Source organism: Rhinopithecus roxellana, chromosome 5 (assembly GCF_007565055.1).
Source record: "Rhinopithecus roxellana isolate Shanxi Qingling chromosome 5, ASM756505v1, whole genome shotgun sequence".
NCBI classification, from domain to species: Eukaryota; Metazoa; Chordata; class Mammalia; order Primates; family Cercopithecidae; genus Rhinopithecus; species Rhinopithecus roxellana.
The window spans coordinates 127,073,961-127,100,464 of NC_044553.1; the positions used below are offsets into that span (position 1 = coordinate 127,073,961).

Genomic DNA, 26,504 nt, shown 5'->3' on the forward strand with positions numbered 1-26,504 from the left:
AATCCCAGCACTTTGGGAGGCCAAGGCAGGCAGATCATGAGGTCAGGAGATTGAGAGCATCCTGGCCAACATGGTGAAACCCCATCTCTACTAAAAATACAAAAAAAAAAAAAAAAAAAAAAAAAATTAGCTGGACGTGGTGGTGGGTTCCTGTGGTCCCAGCTACTCAGGAGGCTGAGGCAGGAGAATGGCGTGAACCCAGGAGGTGGAGCTTGCAGTGAGCCGAGATCACGCCATTGCACTCCAGCCTGGGTGACAGAGCAAGACTCCATCTCAAAAAAAAAAAAAAAAAAAAAAAAAAGAGGGAATTCATTGGTGGCAGATCTAATCTATGAGAAATGGAAAGGAAGTTCTTCAGAGATAGAGAATATAATATATTCAGAAATTTTCATCCATGAAAAGAAATGAAGAGTGTTGGAAATGTAATAAATGAGTGTATTTATGCTTTGGTAATATTGACTTTAAAAGTTAACTGTTTAAAGCAAAAATATACAATATATTTTATGTTTATAGCATAAGAATAAATGAAATGTATAATAGCAATTATACAAGAGATGGAAGAAAGTAATAGGGAATATACTGTTAAAAGGTTTTTATACTACATAGGTATCAGCATAATACTATTTGGAGGTCAACTTAGATTATTTAAAACTAAAAAGTTTTAAAAGATTGTTCTACACAGTAAGTCTAAACAGAAAACAAAATGGGAGCATTGTTAATTAAATGTAATGAAAGCAGCAAGAGGGAAAAGGAAACAACAGCTGGAAGACATTTTAAAAAATGAGAGTGAGATCGTATATTTTAATCTGACCTTATCAATAATCACTTTATATGTTAATGATCTAAACATCCCAGATGAAACACACAGGTTGTCAGCTTGGATAAAAATCAAGACTAAACTATATGCTGCATAAAAGCCACTTTAAGTATAAAGGCATGTTTAGGTTAAAAGTAAAAAATTAGAGAAAGGAATACCATGCAACACTAAGCAAAAGAAAGCTGGAGTAGTTACATGACTTTTGAACAGAGTAGATTTCAGAACAAAGGTTATTTTTAGGAATAAAGAGGAATGCTACATAATGATAAAGGGATGGATTCTCTAATAGAACATAACTTTTAATGTGTATGTACTTATCAACAGTGATTCAAAATATATCATGCAAAAACTGACAGATCTGAAAAGAGAAACAGACACAAAGAAATAAATGTAGTTGGAAAATTTAATAATCTTTTCTAAGTGATTGAAAGGACAGATAAACAGAAGATGCGTGCGGATATGGAAGACTCGAACAGTCCTATCCACCAGTTTGACATTATTTATAATTATATAATACTCCAGGCAGCAAAACAGCAGAATACATATTCTTCTGAAACACATCTAGAACATTCAGCAAAACAGAACATATTCTGGGTTGCAAACCAAACCCTAACATATTTATTTATTTATTTATTTTATTTCTCATTTTTATTTTTTGGGACAAAGTCTTACTCTCACCCAAGCTGTAGTGCAGTGGCAGGATCTTGGCTCGCTGCAGCCTCTGCCTCCTGGGGTCAAGCTATTCTCCTACCTCAGCATCCTGAGTAGCTGAGACTATAGGCTCACACCACCATGCCCAGCTAAGTTTTGTATTTTTAGTAGATATGGGGTTTCACCATGTTGGCCAGGCCGGTCTTGAACTCGTGACCTCAGGTGATTCACCTGCCTCAGCCTGAAAAGTGCTGGGATTACAGGTGTGAGCCATTGTGCTAGGCCAAAGCTTAACATATTTAAAAGAATATAAAGCAGACAAAGTAAGTCCTTAGACTATACTACAAATAAACTAAAAATAAATAACAGAAAGATAAATAGAGGTTTTCCAAATATTTTAAAATTAAACAACACGTTTGTAGGTTTTTATAGGTCAGGAAGAAAATCTTAGAGGAAATTAAAAATATTTTGAACTGAAAACTAAAATGCAATCTATGAAAATTGTGTAATACAAGTAAAAACTGCTTAGATGGACATTTATAGCATTAAATACTTACATTGCAAAAAAAAAAAGACCCTTGAGCCAGTATCTAAGCTACCACCTTAAGAAACTAGAAAAAATAGCAACTTCAGTGAAAAAAAATCAGAGAAATGAAAACAATTAAGATTATAAAAGAAGTTAGTAAAATTTAAAAGAAAAAAACCCAAAAGTTGCTTTTTCCAAAAGTAAATAAAATTAATATATTAGTTTTTCTATTGCTATATTAACAACTGATTACAGATGTAGTGTTTTAAGAAAACACCCATTACTGTGTCACAGTTCCGTGGGTCAGTCGTCCAGGCATGATATCACTACACTCTCTCCTTAGGGTCGCAGAACAGTGAAATCCACATACCAGCAGGGCTGCATTCTTTTCTGGGGGCTCTAGTGAAAAATCTCCTAAGATCAAGCAGGTTTTGGCAGAATTCAGCTCCTTGTGGCTACAAGATGGAGTCCTTTGTTTCCCCACTGTCTGTTAGCCAGTGGTTGCACTCAGCTCCCCCTTTCCTTTCCATATTTAAGCCAGCAAGACCATGTCCAATTCTTCAGGTGCCTCAACTCTCTGAGTTCCCCTCTGGAACCAGTCGGAGAAAACTCCATTTGTAAAGGGCTTGCATAATCAAGTAAAGCCCACCCAGATAATTTCCATGCCTTAAATTCAACTGTGTCATATAAATAACTTAGTCATGGGAGTCAAATCCATTAAGTTCATAGTATTGAAGATTATGCAGCAGGTGGGATATCCTGGAGGCCATTTTAGAATTCTCCCCATTGCAACTGATAAACCTCTAGAGAGTCCAAGCAAGAGAAAGAGATAAGACACAAATTACCAATATCAGGAATGAAGGGGGTATGGCGGCAACATTACGGGATGGTAAGGGAACAATGCTGAATGCATGACACTATGCCAATAATTCTGCAACTTAGGTGAAATGAACATATCCCCTGAAAAACACAAACTATTAGACTCACTCAAGAAGAAATAAATAACCTGAATAAACCTATATCTATTAAGTTAAATTTTAATCTTTCTAAAAATGCCATTCAAATCACGGAAGGCTTCACTAGCAAATTATACTGAGGATCTATAGCACCAATTCGATATAATTTTTTTTTTCTCAGAAAATAGAACAAAAGGGAACTATACCCAACTTACTCTATTAGGCCTTAATAGCAAAACCAGACACAGGTATTTTCTGAAAACTACAGGCTAATATACTTAATGTAGACACAAAAACCATCAACAGAATAATAGCAAATTGAATCTAGCTAAACACACACACACCACATGACAGGAATACAAGGCTGGTGACATTCAAAAATCAATCATGATAACTCAACATATTAACATACTAAATAGGAAACAATTATTTAGAAAATGTAAACAAAATTTTGATAAATTGAAACATCAATTTATAATTAAAAGCTTCTAGCAAACTACGAATAGAAAGGAACATCATTAACCAATAAAGCACATCTACAGAAACTACAGCTAACATTATCTCCTTAATTGATTACAGGCTAGACTTCGTGACTCACTACTAAGAAGTAGAAAATTGCAAAGTAAATATTGTAACTTTACAGTGGCGAAATCTGGCAGACAGAACTTTAACCAAGCGATCAAGATTAATGCCACCAGTAATAAGCTATATTGGCATCATGTAATCCCTGTGTGATACGGTGAGAAGCGCCTAACATGAGAAGACAGACAAGACCAAGTTGAGGACATTCTACAAAATATTTCACCAGTAGTGATCAAAAGTGTCAAGGTCATAAAAAACAAATTATCGTAGATTTGAAGAAACTAAAGAGATATGAACACCAAATGCAACATGGTACTAAGAATTGGATCCTAGAACAGAAAAAATACATCAGTGGAAAAACTGGTCAAGTCTGAATAGAGACTGTAGTTTAGCTAAGAGTATTGTGCCCATGCTAATTTTTTAGTTTTGATAACCTTGCTATGGCAAAGTAAAATATTAACATTAAGGGAAAGTGAGCAAAATGTAAATAAATTCTCTTGTAAATCAAAAATTATTTTGAAGGATAAATTTTTTAAAAACCTGTTAACTTGTAAGCTTATACTCAGCAAATATATGTTCAAAGAATGAAGGCAAAATAAAGACTTTCCTAGACATGAAAGTTGAATTGATCATTAGCAAACCCACACTACAATCAATGTTAGAGGAAATCTTTGGGGGTGGGGGAAGGCAAAAAAAGATACCAAATGGAAATCTGGATCCACACAAATGAAATGTCAGTCCTGGAAATGGTAACTACAGAGGGAAGTAAAGTTTATTTTCATTCTATTTAAATCTCCTTAACAAAAATATTAACTATGTAGTATGATATTTAACATATGCAAAAGTAAAATGTATAATCACAATAGCATAAAGTTTGGGAATGGAAAAATATAAGTGTACTCTCGTAAAATTCTTACATCATACATAAAGTGGCAAAATATTTAAGGGTACCCTGTAGTAAGTTCAAGATGTATACAATAAGCTCTAAAATAAACTGCTAAAATAACAAGTCAAAAAGTTATAGCTCAAAAGGTAACTATGAAGATAAAATGGCATCATAAAATATGTTCAATCAATATGAAGGAAGGTAGAAGAAGAGGAAAAATGTGAACAAAAAATAGACAAGTAGAGGAGAAAAAGAACAAAAGATGAGAAAAAGGAGAAATAGAACAAAAAAGCAAGATCACAGATTAAAACCAAAAGTGTCAATAATTACATCAAATTTAAATTGTGCAAATACTCCAATTAAGTCATAGTTTTTTGATTTGGATATATAGGCAAGACCCAACTACAGGTTACCTATAAGAAAAAGAGTTTAATAATAAAGATAATAGATTAAAAGTAAAAGATTAAATAAAAGTTTTACCATAGTAATAATAATCAAAGGAAGCTCAAGAGCCTATATTAATCTCAAAGTAGATTTTAGGGCAAAGAACATCATGAGAGATAAAGAAGTTCATTTCCTAATTTTCATTAGGGTTCAGTGCCACAAGAGAAATAATCACCCTAAATATTCATGCACCTAATAATAGAGCTTCCAATTTCATGAAATAAAAATGGACAGAATTGCAAGGATAAACAGATGAATCTACAATTATGCTTAGTGATTTCAGTACTTCGCTCTCAATAAATGCTTGAACATGCAGACAGGAAATAAATGAGAATACAAAAGATCTGAACAACACTAGCAATCAACTTGACCTAATTTGCATTTATAGAACATTCTGCCCAATGTCAGTAGAGTACACATCCTTCGTATGTGCACATAAAATAGACTGTATTCTGAGCCCTGGGATAAGTCAAATTATTGTACACTCAATAACTTGGACAAATCTCCAGAGGATTATGCTGAGTGAAAGAAAAGAAAGAAAAAAAAGCCAAATCCAAAAGTTCCATTTTATATGATTCCATTGATACAGGATTCCTGAAATGGAGAGCAGATGAGGGGTTGCAGCGAGCTACAGAGGGTGTGCGGGTGGGAGCAAAGTGGGTGTGGTATAAAAAGGTCTCAATGAGAGGCCCACGTGGTGATCGAAATGTTCTCATCTTGACTGGATTCATGCCTGTAATACGGTTGTGGTGGTCCCCTTTTCCCCAAAGCATTACTATCACATTGTGAAATATGTATTTGGCTTCATCCCCGTTTTCTGGCATGCAACTCCAAAAAAATCCTTGGCATCTCCCAGGTGATGCCTGTTTTGTGTGCTAATAATTGACTGATGGCTGGCAGCCTCTAGGCACCTTCAGGATGGGGCTGGTCACTTGAAAGACCAAGGCAGGATTAGAAGGCTGGGACTTTCAGCCTCACTCCCCAGCTTCGAGGGAGAGGAGAAACCTGAGAGTTAAGTTGATCACCAATGGCCAGCGGTTTAACCAACCGTGCCTGTGTAATCAAGTCTCTGTGAGAGGCCCCAAAGGACAGGGTTCTGAGCACTTCCAGATGGCTGAACGTGGGGAGGCTGACGGGAACAGGAAAGAGAACTCACCCACGTGTGGATGCACCCCAACTCCATGGTGGGGAAGCTCCTGCCCTGAGACCCTTCCAGACCTCGCCCTACATATTATCTCTTCATCAGCCTGGTTATCTGTATCCTGTAAAATATCCTTTGTAATAAATTAGTAATCTGAAATAAGTATTTCCCTGAGTTCTGTGAGCTGTTCTAGAAAATTGATCAGTCCCAAAGAAGGGGTTGTGAGAACCCCAACTTGGAGCCCATTGGTCAGAAGCTCCGGAGGCCTGGACTTGCCACTGGTGTCTTAAGTGTGGGGTGGTTTTAAGGATTGAGCCCTCAACCTTTAGGATTTGATGCTATCTCCAGGTGGATAGTGTTAGAATTGAATAGGAGGACACCCAGCTGGTGTCCCCTGCAGAACTGATTGCAAGCTTGAGGTGTAGGGGAAAGAGCCACACATTTGGTCACAGAAATCTGTATTGATTGTTGCTGTTGAGTGAGAGAGTAGGAGAAAGCACTTTGAGTGTGTGTTTTTCCAGATACAATTACCACTGGAGCAACTGAATACAGGGTGCATGGGATCTCAGTATTTTTTCTTACAACTAAATTTCAATATAAAATCATTTCTAAATAAAATCATTAAACAGCCTATGGATCAAACAATAAATCAAAATATAAGCTACAAAGTATTATTCATTGAACAAAAATGATACTGCATATAAACACTGAATGAAAATAAACTTAGTTTACATGATCAATGGTTGTAATTTAGACTTCATGTTCAATTTGATTAGCTTCTTTGACCTAAGCCATCTAATTTTTATTATCTACATGTTACACACTCTCCTACCTTGAGCCTGACCTTCCTTTTAGAGTGCTCTGATGCTGGTGATTGTGGCTTCGGTCCTGGAAGGACTCACCTTGTTACTTGGCCCCTATGGGTTGAGATCCCTGAAAGCCAATGTTTGAGAATGCTTCAACATGGGTATGCAAGACTCATGGGCAAGGAAGCAAGTGTTGTCCCCTAAAAGCTGTCATTGTCTCAATATCACATCACACTCTTCTCCTGCTTGTAGGTGATTCCAGTAAAATAAACCAGAGGTGTACCTGAAATGAAAACTCTTTGTTTCTCATCCCTAAGTGTTCAAAGGTGTTTGCACACAACCAAACGAGACAGAACTTGGACTCAGCTCTAAATATCTGAAGGATGCAGAAGATGAGGAGAGCCAGGCTGAGATGTTTCACAAGCATATTTTCCTCTGTATAAATCCGTTCCAACATTGTGTCCTAAGGCTTCGGGATTTTTCACAGGTGATGGAATCCGTTCAACCCCAGTGTGAGAGATGAGCTGTCAGGTAGGAGCCTGACTTAAATACAGTAGACTGCAGGAGAATGAGCCCCACTTGGGATGGAACTCATTCTTTCTGGGAGAAGGGTTTAAAACGTCTCCAAGGTGACTGACATTGAGGCTCTAAAAGACAGCTTCGAGGACTAGCCTGATGCTCGTTTCATCCCATAACTGTCTGCAGGGAATACTCCAGGAAGACTTGTACAGCTTGCTTAGAAAAGAGTCTGTTCTGGTGACATCACTGTGGTTGATGTCTGTGCTCTTCAGGGACAAAGGTGCTAATCTGCTTCTACCACCTATTTCAACATTTAGAAACACACATTACTTTGGCCGGGCGCGGTGGCTCACGCCTGTAATCCCAGCACTTTGGGAGGCCAAGATGAGCAGATCATGAGGTCAAGAGATCGAGACCATCCTAGCTAACACGGTGAAAACCCGTCTTTACTAAAAATACAAAAAAATTAGCTGGGCATGGTGGCGGGTGCCTGTAGTCCCAGCTACTCCAGAGGCTGAGGCAGGAGAATGGTGTGAACCCGGGAGGTGGAGCTTGCAGTGAGCTGAGATCGCGCCACTGCACTCCAGCCTGGGCGACAGAGTGAGACTCCGTCTCAAAAAAAAAAAAAAAAACATACATTACTTCTTATTTTCCTCAGACAGCCTCCCCAGGCTAAATCTAAGGTCATCTTTTACCTTTCCATTCCCCCTTATATAAGATTCCTAGGTTATTTTTTTTTTTTTAACAGCAAATACAAATTACACCTGCAGGTCATCAGAAATATCAGAAATGTAATGATACGGTGCATGCAGATGATCAGACTGTGGTACTGAACACTGCAAAGTTTGCACTCACTTAACCGATACAACGGGGGAATGTTCCTAAAATAAAAATAAATGAGAACATGGAGTAGGCTGGGTATATTTTTAGGACTAAATTAGCAGGTGGGGCTTAGGGAAGATCCCAACAGGAAAGGCGTCTTAGGGGCTGGGAAGATAAGGGCCTGCTTTATTTAGCACATGTTTATGTAACATCTGGCTGGTGCTGGGCCTTTGCCCACAGATCCGTTTCTCACCTCTCTCCTGCACCACTCTGTGCCTTTCGAAGGCTGACAGATGCAGCTGTTTCTGCAGCTCCCCGGTGCATGGCTGAGGGGAGTCCCGATGGGAAGTGTAGCCGACAGGGTGGAGCAGGAGGGAAGTCAGGACGGTTCTCCTCCCTGTCTGCCTCGGGCTGTGTGTCGGCTGCTGTCTTGGCTTCCGGGAGATGCTGTGAACCAGGCCTCTAGCAACAGTGCCTGCTGCCTCTGTCCTGCCAGGCTGGGCATGAGGGTGCTTCCATCCTTGTTCATCTCTGGGTTATCTCACTATCCCCTGTTTGTCTTCCCTGCCCTTCAGTTCATCCTTGAATTCCCTGCATTCAGTTCCCTCATGCTCATTTCCTGGTCACTCTCTGCCCAGCTCAAATCAGCTGATACGTAAGGTCCACTCCCCAATGAGCTTGCTTCTCTGAGTGCTGCTCTTCTGTGCCTCCTTGCTCTGTGTGTCCCAGACACTGACCCTCTTTTTGCAGCAGGGACACACTGTGCATCCTTTGCCAGGGGACTTGGCTCTCGAGCAGCCCAGCCGCCCAGAGTCACCTGTTCCACCAGGTCCGATGCAGCCTTTGCCTGGCAAGCTCCTCCCGTCCTTTGGGTCTCGGTTTCCGGGTCTCTTTCTGGACTTCTGGGGTGAGCTCAGGCTCCCGTATCCACATCCGCTTGTGGAGAATTCTGCCTGTGGGCTTCCCTCAGCTCATCACAATTGTGACTTTGTACCTATCTGTGACACTGCGATTAATGTTCATCCTCCCGACAGTGAGAGCTGGGCCTGTGTTTCCTTCCGTCACTGTTTCATTGTCAGTGCCTAGCATGAGATATTACCGATACCAGATGGTTATGCAATGTCAGGCATAAATGAATGGCGTGCTGGATCCCCACTTCAGTTGGCAGCCACATGGATAAGTAGGTTAAGGGAGACATGACCTAAGTAGGAACTGCTGTGGACTCCGGTCTCCCTGCCTTTCTCACCCTTTCGCATATTCTCAGCACCTGCTGACTTTCTGATGTGCCTTGCAGATTCAAATACAACTGTATTGTTCTCCGTGCCTATCAGAATTGCCTGTTTGTTTGGTCACCCATCATCAAAACGCATATTCTGTAAAGCAGCAGTCTAGCACGATACTTAGATGCACAGCCATAGGGACTGCACTGCCTGGATTTTGGCTGTGTCCAATTTCTGTTCCACTTTCCTCATCAGGGAAAGGGGAATAATAATAGTATCCATGTCTCATGGTTTTTGAGAAGAAATCATAAACGTAAAGGCCCCACAACAGGGCCTAAGCCGTGGAAAGTATCAGCACGTGTTAGCTTCGTTTTTAAAATGTGCTGAAGTTGTAGACATTGTGTGATACTTTTCAGGCTTTTCAGAATGAGGTGAGTGAAATTTATGATTTGTATCGAATTCCTTCAATAAGAGCTACAAGCTTAATTGATGCTCATGCTTACCGCTTATCACAAATTCTCAGAACTGCACTGCCTCTTACTCCGACATAAACATTTCCATTAAAACAATAGCTTTATATCAAAAGGGAGTTGGCTGTTGAAAACAAATGCAAGCCTAATCCTTGGACTGGGGCTGGACTTTTTTTTTAATTGAGAGTCCTCTCGCCAGGGACTGCATCATTTATAGTCAGTGATTTGTCTTGCTGTGTGGCACCATTGTTTCAATAATGGGAGATCTGAATGGACAGGAGAGCATCAGGAGGCCAGTCTCCCCATGCATTGCATTTTGTTTCCTGAGACTCCTCTTGGGGAATTTTTGGTCTGAGATCGATTAGTGCTTAGAATAAGAACAAAGAACCACTTCATTGATCTGGGTTTTCAGTATCCTAGAATTAGTCTCATAACTTCTTATCAAATTAAATCCTGAACATGCTAAGAACTGTTTTAATTTGTAATTATAAATATGACAAATGCATACCCCAAGGCATATGGGCTTGGTTATCTTGGGATGCCAAAAACACCGCCCTTAGCACCACTGTAACTGACGAGGTCTGCTCCATGAGAAGGTACTGATGAGCAGATATCTTCTTCCCAAATTACAGCCAAGGCTGGACTAAGCACAGTCACATCATGCAAAAGGTGATGCTTATCGTGGGAGTCAGAGACAAGCCTTCTGGACAGAGTGGCGGACATTCACAGTGATCACCGTGAAAACTGTGAAGCTGCCATCTTTCTGATAAGACCTAGGATTCAGCTTTCTAGGGAGTTGGAGTCAAAGATGAACCCACCTCTGGCCGGGTGTGGTGGCTCATACCTGTAATGCCAGCACTTTGGGAGGCCAAGGTGGGTGGATTACCTGAGGTCAGGAGTTTGAGACCAGCCTGGCCTCAAATAGCCTGGCCTCATGGTGAAACCCTGTCTCTACTAAAAACACAAAAAATTAGCCAGGCGTGGTGGCTGGCACCTGTAGTCCCAGCTAGTCGCGAGGCTGGGGCGGGAAAATCACTTGAACCTGGGAGGCGGAGGTTGCAGTGAGCCGACATCACACCACTGCACTCCAGCCTGGGAGACAGAGTGGGACTTTGTCTCAAAAAATAAATTAATTAAAAAAAAAGATGAACCCACATCTAATGGAATTGGAGTTGGATGTTGCACACAATGACCAAAGAAGTAAAGGAGAAAATGTTATGCAGAAGAAAATAAAAACAAATGTTACAGTCAATCACAAAGCTTTAAAATCAGAAAGAAACAAAGAATTTGGAAGCAGAGAGGAGAGTTTCCAGCCTTCTCCCCAGAAGCCAGACTAGCTATGGAAAGGCAAAGTGTAGCGTAAAAGCAGCAAACACTAGTCTCACAGTCTGAGGGAAGACAGGAACAGACACTCCATGCCAGGTGGTGGAGGGAAGGAAGGAAGGAAAGAGGGAGAAGGAAAGAAACGGAAGGGAACATGGATAGGCATAGCACATAAATGACAAGTCAAGACATAAATCCGAAGAAAACACAACTCAGAGAAAAGGAAAGTGACTTCCTGGAGTTTATTCACACAGTAGCATAAGAAATGAATAATTTATAAAAATAATTTAAAATGAGATAATGAAACAATATAATGAGACAAACAGGATATCCTGATTGCAGACCTAAGTAAACAAACGTAGAACCAAAAACCGATTGCAGATGATGACCTTTGTCAGAAACATTGAGGAACGAAAAAGACAATGGTGAAGTTTCAATAATGGACTTGGAAGAAATCACAGTGAATGTAGCACACACAGGGGAAAATGGAATTAAAGCCATTAGAGATAAGACAAAAATATGAAAGCCAGAAAGGCAATCCAATCTAAATTACCTGGTGTTCATAAGGTAGGAAACACTCATATAAAACACACAACATATCAAAAAATATCATACATGAAACTCTACCTTAATCAAAGAAAGAACCCTAAATCTGCCAGTTAAAATAATACATACTTTTCTGAACTCCAAATCATGTTCACATGTAAGCTTTTTCAAAATAAACTTTTCTCAATTAAGAATAAAGAAATTTAGGCATTCAGTAAAATAAGGAAATTTTTTCCAAGGTGAAAACATGACTTCGGCCTCCAAGTTCTCCAAAACAGTAATCAAGGCCTGAAGACACCAGAACAATGTCTATCAAATATTGCGGGAAAGAGACTGTGACTCAGTCAAGGTATAAGTAAAGGATCAATACATGGGCAGGCATTCTCAAAAGGAAACCAATTCTGGAATAGAGCACCCGTGAGTCTTTCGTAAGAGAAATTACTTAAAAATAAATCCCACCCAAGTGAAGAACTCAGAGAGGAAGGAAGTAGTATATCAGGAAGCACAGTAATCACTGAATTCACTTAAATATAAACCAGTGCAAAACAACCTTGGAAAACAGAATTTCAAAAGAGAACTTGGCATGTATAGAACCTAACAATGAAAAACTAATAATCTAAGCACAAACTAGTCATGAGGGGGATATTGATGAGAGGAAATCTGAGAGTGGCCATGTCTGTGAGAGACAGAACAGCAGCCTCCGGCGTCTGGGTGCTGGATTGGTGCAACCATGGCCAGGGCGTGGTGCTGCTCAGACCCGGCCTGGCACTCACAGACTTAAGTGTTTTCCTTTCGAGCATAACGTTTTCACAGAACATCATCATCAGACAAGGACGTTTTGTGACCATGATATATCAAGACCAAAAGAAGACCACTTTATCTAAACAGAGACAAAGCATAAACACTGTCTAAGCCACAAGAATCACCAAACATTTTTCTACATCCCCTATGTAGGTGGCTACTGCTCCTCTACTGATGACAGACTCAGCCTCGGCCTTATCTTCCCTTTTAGATATGATTTATTATGATACCCAAGCCTATAATCACCTCTTTTCTGGACATTTGCTTCTGAGAAGATGAAGTCTACATCCTTTACCCTATCTACTAAGCTAAATAAAACCAATAAACCCACACATTGATATGAAATAAGCATAATGCTTTGAAATGCAGAGAAGACCAGCTAGGGACTTTGGGACTTGAGGAAAGACAGGAAAATTATTTCCCAGGGTTGTCTTTTTGCATCACATAACCCAGAATAGGGGCTGAAAAACCCAGCAACCTGGAAGCACCAGCAAGTACAGACCAAAAAACAATACCCAACAAAGGCTGATTCTCTTTAGGTAAAAACACAAGAAAGTGGCAGCCTCACACAACAGAACACTTTTAGACAATAACTGCCCGAGTCCATCCAAACACCTAAGACCTACAATAATTCCTTTATTTCCCTCTTACTGAGGTGCCCCATGGTTCCCCATGATATGTGTTCTTTCACTGCAACAAGTAATCATCCCAATCAATCAACTGTCAGAGTATTCTTAACAATCTCTGGCTGGAAGGTATTGGCGTTACTTCATTTTTCATAGTGTTGAGACTATTGATTCTGTCTAAAATTGAAGAATATAGCTAATAATCACTCTCTCTCTGAATCTTTTGAAAATGTTTTTCTTCAGAGCAATCTTTCAGATAATAATATATTTCTATCTCTGAATCTTTAAAATTGTTTTTCTTAACTTCAGAGCAATCTTTCAGAAAATAATATATTTGTTGATAAAAAACCCACTTGTTTGAAGTTTTAATTCCTCTATTTTCTATTTTGTTCTTTTTTCTTTTTTTATTCTAATAGAATCCAGAAAAATCCCGTTTACTTTTTAAAATAACATCAGTCGTACAAAATTGTTATCAAACATTGCTACATTTTCTGTTTGCATATTGGCCTATGAATCTGTCTGTGTGAATTCAGTGAAGATTGTTTTTGAAAGACATCTACCTGATATTAGCTGTGATTTTTACTAGGAGATAGAATTTAAGTTTTTTTTAAAAAAATTATCATGTTTATCCTTTTCTCCATTTTTGAGGTTTTTTTAAAAATATGAAATCAAGTCTACTGTATGAAAAAGAGTATGTCTCATGGTAAAACAAAACTCTGGAAACATATATACCAAGATATTAACAAAGACTGGTGGAGGTGGAGATTTGTTGTTTTCTTCTACATATTTTTCAGTGATTAAACTCTGGAAACATATATACCAAGATATTAACAAAGACTGGTGGAGGTGGAGATTTGTTGTTTTCTTCTACATATTTTTCAGTGATTTTAAAGATTTTTTAAAGCAAAATTTTAAATCATTTGGAATATGCATCAATATTTTAAGAAGAAAGAGAAACATTATGAAGATATGAGAGAAAGCCACCACTACAATTTTGTCACAAGGGTATTTTTAATTTTGATGCATATCCACACCCCAGTACAAACACATAAAACAATATAGAAGATTTTATACAACTATATTTACCTAACATTATATTATCAGCATTTTCTTTTTCAAAAGGACTAAATCTTTGTTAGTCTTCTTATTCAATACAAATTGCCCTTTTTTTTGGGGTTGTTGAACAGCTTGTGAATTGAAGACACAGAATCTCATAGATGGCAGACAAGTTAAACAGGAAGTGCAGGGCCTAAGGCCGGCCTTTACATGCACAAAGTGAGTGCGCAGGTGTCTGTCAGTGGTTCTCTCATCAATACAAACAACAACATGAATATATGTCTTGAACAAATGGATATTCTACTTTATAAAAGCAAATCTACTTATGAAACAAACAATATCTGCATGGAATCAGCAGCTATTTTGAAGACTGATTCCCTCAAATACACTGGGGCCTCCAGCTTAGTTAAAATGGCAGAAAGAAAAAGAAGCCCTGTGCTAGGCAGGGGTGGGATAGGGCTTCCAGGCCCAACTGCTCTCTCTCCTTAGACTTGTCCCGGATCCCACAGCCAGGGCTGGCAGCTGCTGCAGTCACCCTGGGCTGCATGCTTAGCCATCTTATGATGTCCTGGGAGCAGCGCATTCACTTCACATCAGCTTCAGATTCTTTTGAAGTGAGACTTAAACCGAGACCAAAGCATGCTTTTTATGCTCCTTTTATCTGTGACTTTATTACAGAAGAAATAAAGAGCCATTGGAATGTGCCCTCTCTTTCTACTTGACACATACTCAGGGAGCGATGATGAATTCCAAGCCAAGTCTATGACTCTAAGTCCTCATTAAAATTGGGGGCTGGCTAGCTACTTTTTAAAAAGACTTTGTTCTAACTTGAGCGTAATTAGTCCTGACAAATGAGCTAATCACAATGCTGTGCAACTCTGGATGAACTCCAAACCGCTAGAGCTTTATGTTTTTTATTGATGAAACAAAGGCTTTTGGTATAAAAGACCAATAAATTACCCCAACATGGTTTGATAACAAGGCTTTGATAAATAAAATTACACAAGTCATATGGGATATGACTAAAACATAAATTCTGTAAATAACAGTAGCATTGGGCATACAGGGTAATAAGAAGAAAATTTAGAGCCATGCAAATGGCCCAAGCAGCCCACATATTTGAAGTATGAATACAGGGAGTAACAGAGTGACTTTCGAATGTCCTTGTCATTCTTACTGCAGTGAGGCTCTTCCTCAGACTCTGCGGCTTCTTTTGGTTCATCTGTTGTTTGTTCTGATCGCACTTTTTTTTTTTTTTTTCTGAGACAGAGTCTCACTCTGTCGCCCAGGATGGAGTGCAGTGGCCGGATCTCAGCTCACTGCAAGCTCCGCCTCCCGGGTTCCCGCCATTCTCCTGCCTCAGCCTCCCGAGTAGCTGGGACTACAGGCGCCACCACCACGCTCGGCTAATTGTTTGTATTTTTAGTAGAGACGGGGTTTCACCGTGTTAGCCAGGATGGTCTCGATCTCCTGACCTCGTGATCCACCTGCCTCGGCCTCCCAAAGTGCTGGGATGACAGGCGTGAGCCACCGCGCATGGCCTGATCACACTTTTTTACTGGTAATTACTTCTTTGAGGAATAGACACTGAAGCATTACATGGACCCTCTAATTTTACATTTTATTGTCCTTACACTTGAATTTTACCCTAAAATACTAACCGAACACAAGTATATGCTGGTCTTACTGCCAATCAGCAGATGTTTGAAATCCAAAGATTCATGGGTGGATAGCTTAAAGGAAGTAAGAAAACAAATATCAACTGTAGAATCTAGGTGGTAGTAGAATTTTTTGGTTTCTGTATGATGACACATGAGGTGATACTCAAGGAAAACCCCTATGGACAGGAAGACAGATATGATTTTGAGTTGTGATTACCAGGAAAACTTCAGCCAGGACTGGACTAGGCTGCCTGTCTGAGACTGGGAGGTGTTTGGCTGCCAGCAGAGCTGACTGCGTGGCTTCTTGAATTATGATTTTTTCTTCCCTGGGAAGAGTAAATAGGTTGACTGAATGACTGTTTGGATACCCTCTGGGAAAGGGAGCCCCCAGGCCTTTGAAGGCAGAGGCCTCAGTGTGGGGCTGAGGCTATGCCAGTGGGGGCTGAGGGCGCGGGGCTTGCATGCGTCCATCCAGACCAGCATGAGCATCTCAGCAGCACAGCCAGGAAGGCGGGCATGAGAGTGCCCTTGCCAAGAGCCAGGTGCCTGCAAAACAACAACATTGCTGCATTCCTCTCATGTGTGGTGTTCTGATACATGGAGTGAGTCTCCTTCTGGTTTAGAGCAAATCAGAAGGAGAAGGTGAACTACTAAGTCCAATGTAGTACGACTCTGACAACAGACATCTTCAATGGCCACGGAAAAGGGGCAAGAGCAGTGTGTGTGGGGTGGGGGTGGGGGGCAGTGGCAGGACAAGGGCCACATGTGGGGCCACACAATTCCCATGCTCCTGTCTCTGTCAGTTGTTTAGCAAATGAGTCTAAAAGATAAATATATCTTTATTTGTTATGGAGAGCGAAGTGAGAACCGAGCAACATCCCAAGAGCAGTGCTGTTGTCCAAGGAAAGTTGGGGTCTGGAAGGAACTATTTTGGGTAAATTCAAAATTTCCTGCACAGAAGTATCTGATCAGTGACAACCAGTTGACATAGAACCATTAAGAAAAGTTTCATTGGACAAAGAGGAAACGCACCCAGGTTATCTAATTGATGGCTACCATGACAATAATGGCAAAGAGAGATTGACCCTGGCTGGCAAAGGCTTCATTATCTCAGGAAACAGGCCTGCATTTCTTCAGATTCTATGTTGATTAAGACGGAAAATGGACGTCTGGCCAAGAGTCTTCACGTGAGCTGGATGGACATCACCTATGTAAGCTCCCGAGTCCCCAGGGGACTCCTAAGGAATCAATTCCTCACCGAGGCAGCCAGCCTCCAAATAGGTCCGTGGCATCCCTTGTCTGCACAGAAGCCATGTGGACTGTTAAAATCTGAATCCTGCTGAAAGCTTACAGTATTTTCATAGAAAACGAATTTGTGGTAAGCTGCATGCCTTTAATATATGATATTTATTAAAAATAAATATCAACCAACTAAAATCAATCTGCTCTGCCCCTTTCAAAAATTTTGGTTCATATATTTGTATCCATATGGCAAAACTAGGCTTATCTGAAAAGTACATAAATGGTGTCGGGAAAACTGGCTAGCCATATGCAGAAAACTGAAAATAGACCCCTTCTTTATACCTTATACAAAAATTCACTCAAGATACATTAAAGACTTAAATGTAAGACCTAAAACCATTAAAAACCCTAGGAGAAAACCTAGGCGATACCATTCAGGCATGGGCAAGGACTTCATGACCAAAACACCAAAAGCAATGGCAACAAAAGCCAAAATAGACAAATCGGATGTAATTAAATTAAAGAACTCTGCACAACAAAAGAAACTATCATCAGAGTGAACAGGCAGTCTACAGAATGGGAGAAAATTTTTGCAATCTATCCATCGGACAAAGGGCTAATATCCAGAATCCACAAAGAACTTAAACAAATTTACAGGAAAAAAAACCAAACAACCCCATCAAAAAGTGGGCGAAGGATATTAACAGACACTTCTCAAAAGAAGACATTTATGCAGCCAACAAATATATGAAAAAAAAGCTCATCATCACTGGTCATTAGAGAAATGCAAATCAAAACCGCAATGAGATACCCTCTCATGTCAGTTAGAATGGCGATCCTTAAGAAGTCAGGAAACAACAGATGCTGGAGAGGATGTGGAGAAATAGGAAAGCTTTTACATTGTTGGTGGGAGTGTAAATTAGTTCAACCATTGTGGAAGGCTGTGATGATTCCTCAAGGATCCAGAACCAGAAATACCATTTGACCCAGCAATCCCATAACTGGGTATATGCCCAAAGGATTATAAATCATTCTACTATAAAGACACTTGCACATGTACATTTGTAGTAGCACAATTCACAATAGCAAAGACCTGAAACCAACCCAAAGGCCCATCAATGATAGACTGGATAAAGAAAATGTGGCACATATACACCATGGAATCCTATGCAGTCCATAAAAAATGATGAGTTCATGTCCTTTGCAGGGACATGGATGAAGCTGGAAACCATTATTCTCAGCAAACTAGCATAAGAACAGAAAACCAAACACCGCATGTTCTCACTCATAAGTGGGAGCTGAACAATGAGAACACATACACACAGGGCAGGAAACATCATACACCAGGGCCTGTGGGGGGTGGGTGGATGGAGGATGGCTAGCACTAGGAGAAATATCTAACGTAGATGGCAGGTTGATGGGTGCAGCGAACCACCATAGCACGTGTATACCTATGTAACAAACCTGCACGTTCTGCACATGTATCCCAGAAAAGTATAATAAAAAAAATTTTAAAAGTCCCTTGTTGGATAAATTTTAAATAATGAAACTATTAATACAAACAGGAGTGAAATGTAGCTACTAAAATATCAAAACAATATCTTCACTCCTATATCTCCTTAATGCTTCTGTATTAATTTTTCTAAGATGACAACTAAATGTTTGCAAAGGGATATATTTATCCTTTAGACTCATTTGCTAAACAAATTAAGGGTTATTTTCTCTTCCAAACCTTCACGTACTTTCTTTGAGCTAATTACTTTGCTAGCTCCCTGGGATACCAACAGGTGGATTCATTGGGAAGGGTGTAAAATGAATGCCAGACAATGATGGCTGTCTGCTTTCAAGCTCATTAATCCTCACAAGGTCCTTATCTCTGAAGCCAGCACGAGAATTGTCCTGCCCACTTTGCAGATGAGGAAACTGAGTCTCAGAAGTAAGACAGTGCATCCAAGACGACATATCTTATGAGTGCAGGCCTGGAATTTAAACCCAGGTAGGATGGCTCCAGCATCATATTCTCAACCTCTGTCTTCCAAGTCCTCCTTGGTTACAATCACGGTATGATGCTATGTGCTAAATGTCACCATGCAGCAAAGTCAGGGCATTCTGTAAGTAAATGGCTGTCAACCTGTCCTGGGCTTTGAGGGGCATGGGAGCAGCTCCTGAAAATGGCCTCCTGGAGGAATGACATCAATGCTTAAAAGCCCAGGGACTACTAAGTTATCCAGGTGGGCTGGGAGGGTATGGGAGTGTGGCACGAGTGCTTGCTAGGATGTGGGCAGGAACGAGTGCTCCAGGAGCTGCAGCTCAGGTGTCAAGGGCTGTTTGGCTTTTATCCAGTGCAGGTTTCTCCTAGAGTGCTGTGCTCTACAGCTATCTCGAGGCTATAGGATGGCTCACCCTCGCATTTCATGAACAAAGATACTTTTAAGATTCAGATTGTTATTTGTGTCATGGGATAGTGGCCTAGCTACCTTAAAGGGTTGTAGTGTCATCAAAAAAGCATGTAAAACAATGAGTGTTCCTGAGCATCTTAAGCGTGGCGATATTCCAGAGAAATACTTTCCAGAGCCCTAAATCTCAACAAGAATGTCCTTTTATAATTTGAAATCATCATACTCGCTTATGTCATGATACAGATTTAAGACTTTCCTTCCGACCAAATATTGGAAGCAGTAATATAATTCTACAGTGGAAAAATGATATAAAATATCATCCACGCCAGGGGATATATTGTTTGGTATATACAGTCCAACACTGGGTAGGTAAATAAAATGTTCTGGAAACCAGGGGTCAGATACTGGAAGTCAAGTTAACTCTTTGTGGCACTGACATCGTGGAAAAGCCACTGGCCTCAGAATGAGAGGGTCTAATGCTAGCTACAGCACATATTGGGTGCACCACTGAAGGCCATGCCTGAGATCTTACTGAGACTGGTTCCTCATCTATAAATAAAGATATTGGCCCATGTCCTACCTTGCTCAAAGTAGAAAAGCGAGAGCCAAATGGAAACCATAAAATGCTCTTATGCAGACATATTACTGTCATCATATATTAAATGCTATAATTTATTCAGGTGCCATGGAAGGAGTAATTAATTAAATCTGATTTTAAAAGAACAGACATATTCAGATATGATTTGTATCACAGGATTTCAATATTCTTAGCAGACGAGCAGTTCATTAGACCAAGAAGAGGTTTTCTCCGCATTTCCTGTCTGAATTAGAGATGGAGGATGACTCACAGCGGGTGTGAAAGATTTTTCACTCAATCTTGTGAACAAAGATACTGACGCTATTTTTAAAATTATGACTTTCAAACCCAGACTGATACATTACCCAGATTGCATTCAGAAAAATATGACAAAAAGCCAAGAAGAAACCACTTTTTGAGTTTCTTCTACAAGAGCTATTTAAACATATATTCCTATTTGCATTCAAGATATAAATCTCACTATAGCATCCTGCTGGAGCACGTCTCATTGAATACAGTGCTGGCAGCTGACTTAGTGGATGATTACTGAAGAAGACAATGCGTAAATCTCTCAATTCTCCCTCACAGGAACTACATTGAGTCAATAATAACAGGCAATATTTGTATATATACTGGCAATTATGTACTTGGCATGCATTCATTCACTGAAATTCACAATACCCAGATAAAGGAGGAGGCAGTTTCCCTCTCACTTAGGAGGGCAGTGCACGGACGGGTCAGAGGAACTGCCCAAGGTCACAGAGCAGGTAAGTGGTGCAGATTCGTTCAAGCAGAGTGTGGTCTGACTCTAGCACTGGAGCTCCTGCACTCTGCGCTCCCTCCCTCCCAGTGGGCACTGCCGGAGGAAATACATGTATTTTTTAATGAGCTGGAATATTACACACACAATATCAAAACCTTTATATAGAGAATCATGTTTTGGAGTTTGGAGAATTCCTTAGAGAAGCTTCTACACATAAAGACTGAATCAACTTCCAAAACATCAGATGTCCACATCAAGCCATGTGGCTTTTGCCACCGCCATGGGAGAGCAGCCTTTCTCCTGACTGTTTTGACCATGATAACTAGTTTCTGAGGGAGCCTCTTCATGGTGGTGTAATAAACCAGGCACCAGAGGGAAAGCTCCCGGTGCCAAGAAGCCCCAGGCTTCTTCCTTGATCTCTTCCTGTGACGTCAGGGAGCCTTTCCTAGGATCACTTCCACTACAAAGCCGCTTCTAAGCATGCTCTGAGCCTGACCTGAGCGCCCCTCAGCTTGCCATAGGTATATGCCCATTGCAAAGCAGCCTTCATATTTCCAGTCCTATCTGACAAACCTGCTGTGGGTGAGGAAAAAGCGCCGCGCATTCTACCCAAATTATTTTAGACAACTGGACTCAGGTTCAAATGGGCATTACGGGCAGCCTTGATATGGCAAAGATATGGATTAACCTGCAAACGTCATAAAGGTTTTACACAAGGGAGAGAAGCAGCTTGCTAGAGATCATAGAGTCAATCTCTTTCTCTCTTCTTGTTTTTCTTTAGCCCGAACACGTCATTAGTTCACCATTATTTTTATTGGCTTTTTTATAGAATATTCTCTGTTTCTTTTCACATTTGGAATTCCACTGGCTTCTGGTTGCCATGATTTCTGGTAAAAAGTCAGATACCTGTGTTATTTTTGGGTTTTGATCATTTGGCCACAGTGCACTTTTTGTATGAAAATCTGTAAAAAATAAAATTTTATTATCCTTCAAGGGGGGACTCTTCATTCTCTTTTCCAGGCCAAAGATTGGGAGTGATCACCTTCATACCATCAGGGGCTGGGATGACTGAAGGCTGAGCTGTAGTCTGACGGGTTTTTTAGTCTCTTTTGCACTTGCTGTACAGATAACTCCAGGGGCTCTAGCTCCAGTGGCATGTTCACCGCGACCCCCCTTCCTGGTGCATCCTCAGTGGTGCGCTTTCCTTATCTTGCCCTCCCTGACAGAGTCTACTTTTCAGACCCTTTCTCCTTGTTTTCTTCACTTTCTTCTTTTCACAGTTTTGAAATTCAGAAAATGTCTGGAGTATAGAGTCCATTTATCTTTCCTTCCTTTCTCTCTGAGATAATGGCCTCATGCGTATTTTAATTATTGACTCACTGATGCACTAACCCAAGAGGATAACTTTCCATAGCCACCTTCTTTCCAGACTCATAAAGTGGATTTTCATTGCATCATATGCAGGGTACACAGGATCACCATGTATAATCACTGACCATGTTCACCGATCACCTGGCCGAGTGGTGTTCACCAGACGTATCCCCTGTGCATCTTCTTCCTTTGTCTCCTCCTGTGCTCTTTGGAAGAAAGTCACCAGGTGCAGCCCACAATTAAAGAGTGGGAGCTATGCCCTGCCTCCTTGAGGGAATAACATCTACATAAATCATGTGAAATTCTGCATGGGGGATTTGTCTGGGTTCTCCCATGTAGGTATGTATGTATTTATTCATTTATTTGCATCAGTGTGGCCTCATGGATATTGATTTTTTTTCTTGGGTTATAATCCAATACTACCATATTTATCTTGCTGCTCACATTTTTGGCTTTGACCATTGTAATATCTTTTAGTTGGCATCTGTTGATATGGCCCCATGATTTTGTGTGTAGGTGGGTGGGTGTGAGGTGAGTGGTTAGCATGTCTTAGTTTCTGGAACTGCAAGATTCTCTAGGCTCACATTGTATATTCCCTGCTGCAGCCTCACAATCTGCCACTTTTCCAAGGAGCCCTGGTTCCTTTAATTGGAGAATGATATTAGAAGCCAAGATCTGGGCACTAAGGGTACTTATTGCTCCTGCAGCGTTGTTGCTCCTAGGACTTCTCAGCTGACAGCGCAGGAAATATATGTGTGTATATCAACTCATACATGTATGCATATCCATATATACTGAGCTTCTTTTTAATTAACAACATTTATTGAAAACCAAAGCTGAACGTTTTACCATCAGCCTGTTTCTGATAATTCCAAGGTATACTTCCTTGAAATCGCTGCAGATTATTCTCAGTGATGGTATGCCTACAGATATTTTAAATTATTAGAATAAAAAAAGTAAGAGGTTTACTTCCTATTGCAATTGGTAGATAGATATAGATATATAGAAGAGATAACAAAAAGTTTGATTTGCTGGGCACAGTGGCTCACATCTGTAATCTCAGCACTTTGGGAGGCCCAGAAGGGTGGACCACCTGAGGTCAGGAGTTTGAGACCAGCCTGGCCAACATGGTGAAACCTTGTTTCTACTAAAAATACAAAAAATTAGCCGGGCGTGGTGGCAGGAGCCTGTAATCCCAGCTACTTGAGAGGCTGAGGCAGGAGAATTGCTTGAACCTAGGAGGTGGTGGTCGTAGTGAGCCGAGATCATGCCATTGCACTCCAGCGTGGGTAGCAAGAGTGAAACTCCGTCTCAAAAAAAAAAAAGAAGAAAAAACAAGTCTCTGATTTTTGTTATGCACGGTGGCCTCTAGCTAGTGCAAAGGAATGGTCAGCTGCAATTGTTCTTGGAGAATAGTTGAGGAAGGCACAAAGACTGCACAGAGACTGTTCAAGACCATCAGTAACCTAACAAAGCACACCGTTGTGCCAATCAGAAGTCCAAGACACTTGGACTTACTGGGAAGTCCAAGTAAAATAGATATGTCTGGGACAAAGAGAACATCTCATTTCCCAATGCAATTGAAATGCTACTCTTCATAATGTGCTAAACTTTCTTCATTACTGCCATGGGTTAAGTTGTATTCACCCAAAGATGTTAGAGTCCTAACCCACAGTACTGTGAACATGACCTTATTTGGAAATAGAGCCTTTGAAAATGGTTAAGTTGAGGTCATGAAGGCAGGGCTAATCCAATATGACTGGTGTTTCTATAGAAAGAGGAAATGCAGACACAGAGATCGACACCTCCAGGGAGAAGACAATAGAACAGAATTCACTTCTTGAATTCGCTGCATATTAGAAGGACATGGAGAGAATACTACCTGCAAGCCAACGAGAGAGGCCTGGAGCAGATCCTTCCCTCACGGCACTCGGAAGATGCCAAGCCTGCCATCTTGATTTTAGACTTCCAGCCTCCAGAACTGAGAGACAACATGTTTCTGTTGTTTGAGCCACAGTTGGTAGAACTGTGAAAGCAGCTCCAGGAAGCTAATTCAGTGACTAATGTTTTTGAGCAGTCTTTGTGCATTTTAAATAAACATATTTAATATATTACATTCAAGTCTCAGAATGTCATAAATAACATTTTTGATATTCACGTTATCCCAACAGAGAAAAGTGAGTCCAGTCAAATAAATGCAGATGTTTAGGGCTGTGCCCAAAGCATGGCGGGCCACAGTAGCCACAGTGAGAGGATGGTGGGAGGCAATAATAGACACAGACCACCTCCCAGGGCCTGGACTTGGCAATGCACCTGCAGGCTTCATATCTCGTTCTCCTGATTCTGAGGTTTCCCAAAGTGTTTCCATTTCACAAATAAGTTCCCTAGTAGAATTATTTACATAAGCTTGAAAACTTGGCACAATCATATCCATCCTTTTCAAACTTTACAACGACTTGTGAGAACCAAGTAGACAGTGTTGCAAATGCTTTCGTTTTCTTGGAAAAAAAGGGATTATGTAAGTAAGTGTGTTATTGCCATAGTCATAATTTTGAGTTAGGAGATGGAGAAACAAGGAATAACATTTGCCTATAAAAAGGCATTTATCTCACAGGGATCCTTTCAAATGCCATCACAGCCCCATGGGTGATCCTCCACATTGTGAAAATGTCAATCACATTTAGCAAGCAATGGTGTTTCATGAATATTCATTAAACAGTGAACTGTTGACACCTGAATTGACGCTGGATATGGCCTGAAAACACGCAACAACACACCCCAGTTGCAGGCAGAGCGTGACTTCTCATGCTTGTGGGCTCCAGCTACCATGCGTCCGTCACGAGCATATGAAATGGGAAATTTTTTTATTATCCAAAGGACATTTTCCTTACAAGTGTAATTATACAGAAGATCGAATATGGTTGTAAAACTTACTAAAAATATGACTTTAGAGATCGATTATAATTTGTTTAAGAGCCACAGTAACACCCAGCACAAGAATTGCTCAGACTGTTGCCTCAAATCTGTTGTCTCCTTCTATTTGTCACTTTTCTGAGCTAGTATTTGCTTGCAATCAATTTCAAAATCCCCTCAGTTAGTTGGGTTCCGCTTAACTTTGCATTTCCTTTTGTTTTGAGAACACCAGGAAAGGAGAAGCAGTGACTTTTGGGATGTAAATGCTAGAGCAGTCCTCCCTGCTGCTTGGTAACTCCCTTCAGGCAGCCTTAGACCCCAAAGGTCTGCTGGTGCATGGCAGCCTTTAAGACAGGGAATTACATGACCAAGGTAGGTACCTCTTAATTGGCAGCAAGCATCCCAAAACATTTTCCTTTGCACTGCCTCCGCAGTTCATTTACATAAATTGTGGTGTTCCATTATTTAACATTATCATTGTTTAACATTTAAACACAGATCCCATTTCTCAAATTTTCCACCATGACACCCATAGAGAATCTTTTGCTTTTCTCCCTTAATCAGGTAACTTTTTCAGGACTTTTCTTGATGTGTCAATAACTCTCTATTTTACAGTGGTACCAAGAATTAAGACCAGGCTTTAAAGATATTTACCATTAATTCTCAAAACTGGCATCTTAATCTACTCACCAATAAAATAAATTATTAGATAATTTTAAGAACCAACAAATTCTTCATACTAACAAATAATATCAGTAGAAAAGCTAACTCTACCCCCATCTGCACCCCACACCCTGCCAAAGGAAAATCAGTTATGAAAAAGTAGACCCTAGGAATAATGAAATACCCAAACCAGAAAACAACAACATAAGACATAAGACAAAAAGCAAAACAAAACACATTCACATATATTCATAGGCAGAAGAACTCTTTTTATTTAATTACAGGATTTTGAATATGCATGTAATAATCACTTCATAAAATCAAATTGGTAGGTAATTATTGTGCTCAATCATTGAAAAAGAAACTCAGAGTTAAAGATAAAACTTAGAGTAAATAAAAAGAATTGAAACTCAAAGGGCATGTCAAACCAGCTTCTTTTATGTGTGGATTCTCAATAATATCTGATTCTTCTTGTACATGGAAATTTGCAGAATTCTCCCCTTCAGTAAAATTGGTTTGTGTAAATATGGTCAGTAGTGAGTTAGGTTAAGTTTATACCTAGGTTTATAGATATTATGCAAACACAGCCTGGATTCAAAAATATGAATTAATTCTAATCATCCCTCTCCCATACCAATTAAAACATTAAAACACAGTTTCACTTTGAATCACTTGTTTTGTCTCCAGTATCACTAATGTATCATGGTTACCCGAAAGGCCGGG

General features: G+C 40.2%; 1 protein-coding gene across 1 annotated transcript in view; it reads right to left on the reverse strand.

Annotated features, from left to right (window-relative positions):
* Nucleotides 1–26,504, reverse strand: part of GABRG3 (gamma-aminobutyric acid type A receptor gamma3 subunit) — a 558,231-nt gene that overhangs the window by 23,139 nt on the left and 508,588 nt on the right. The window lies entirely within an intron of this gene.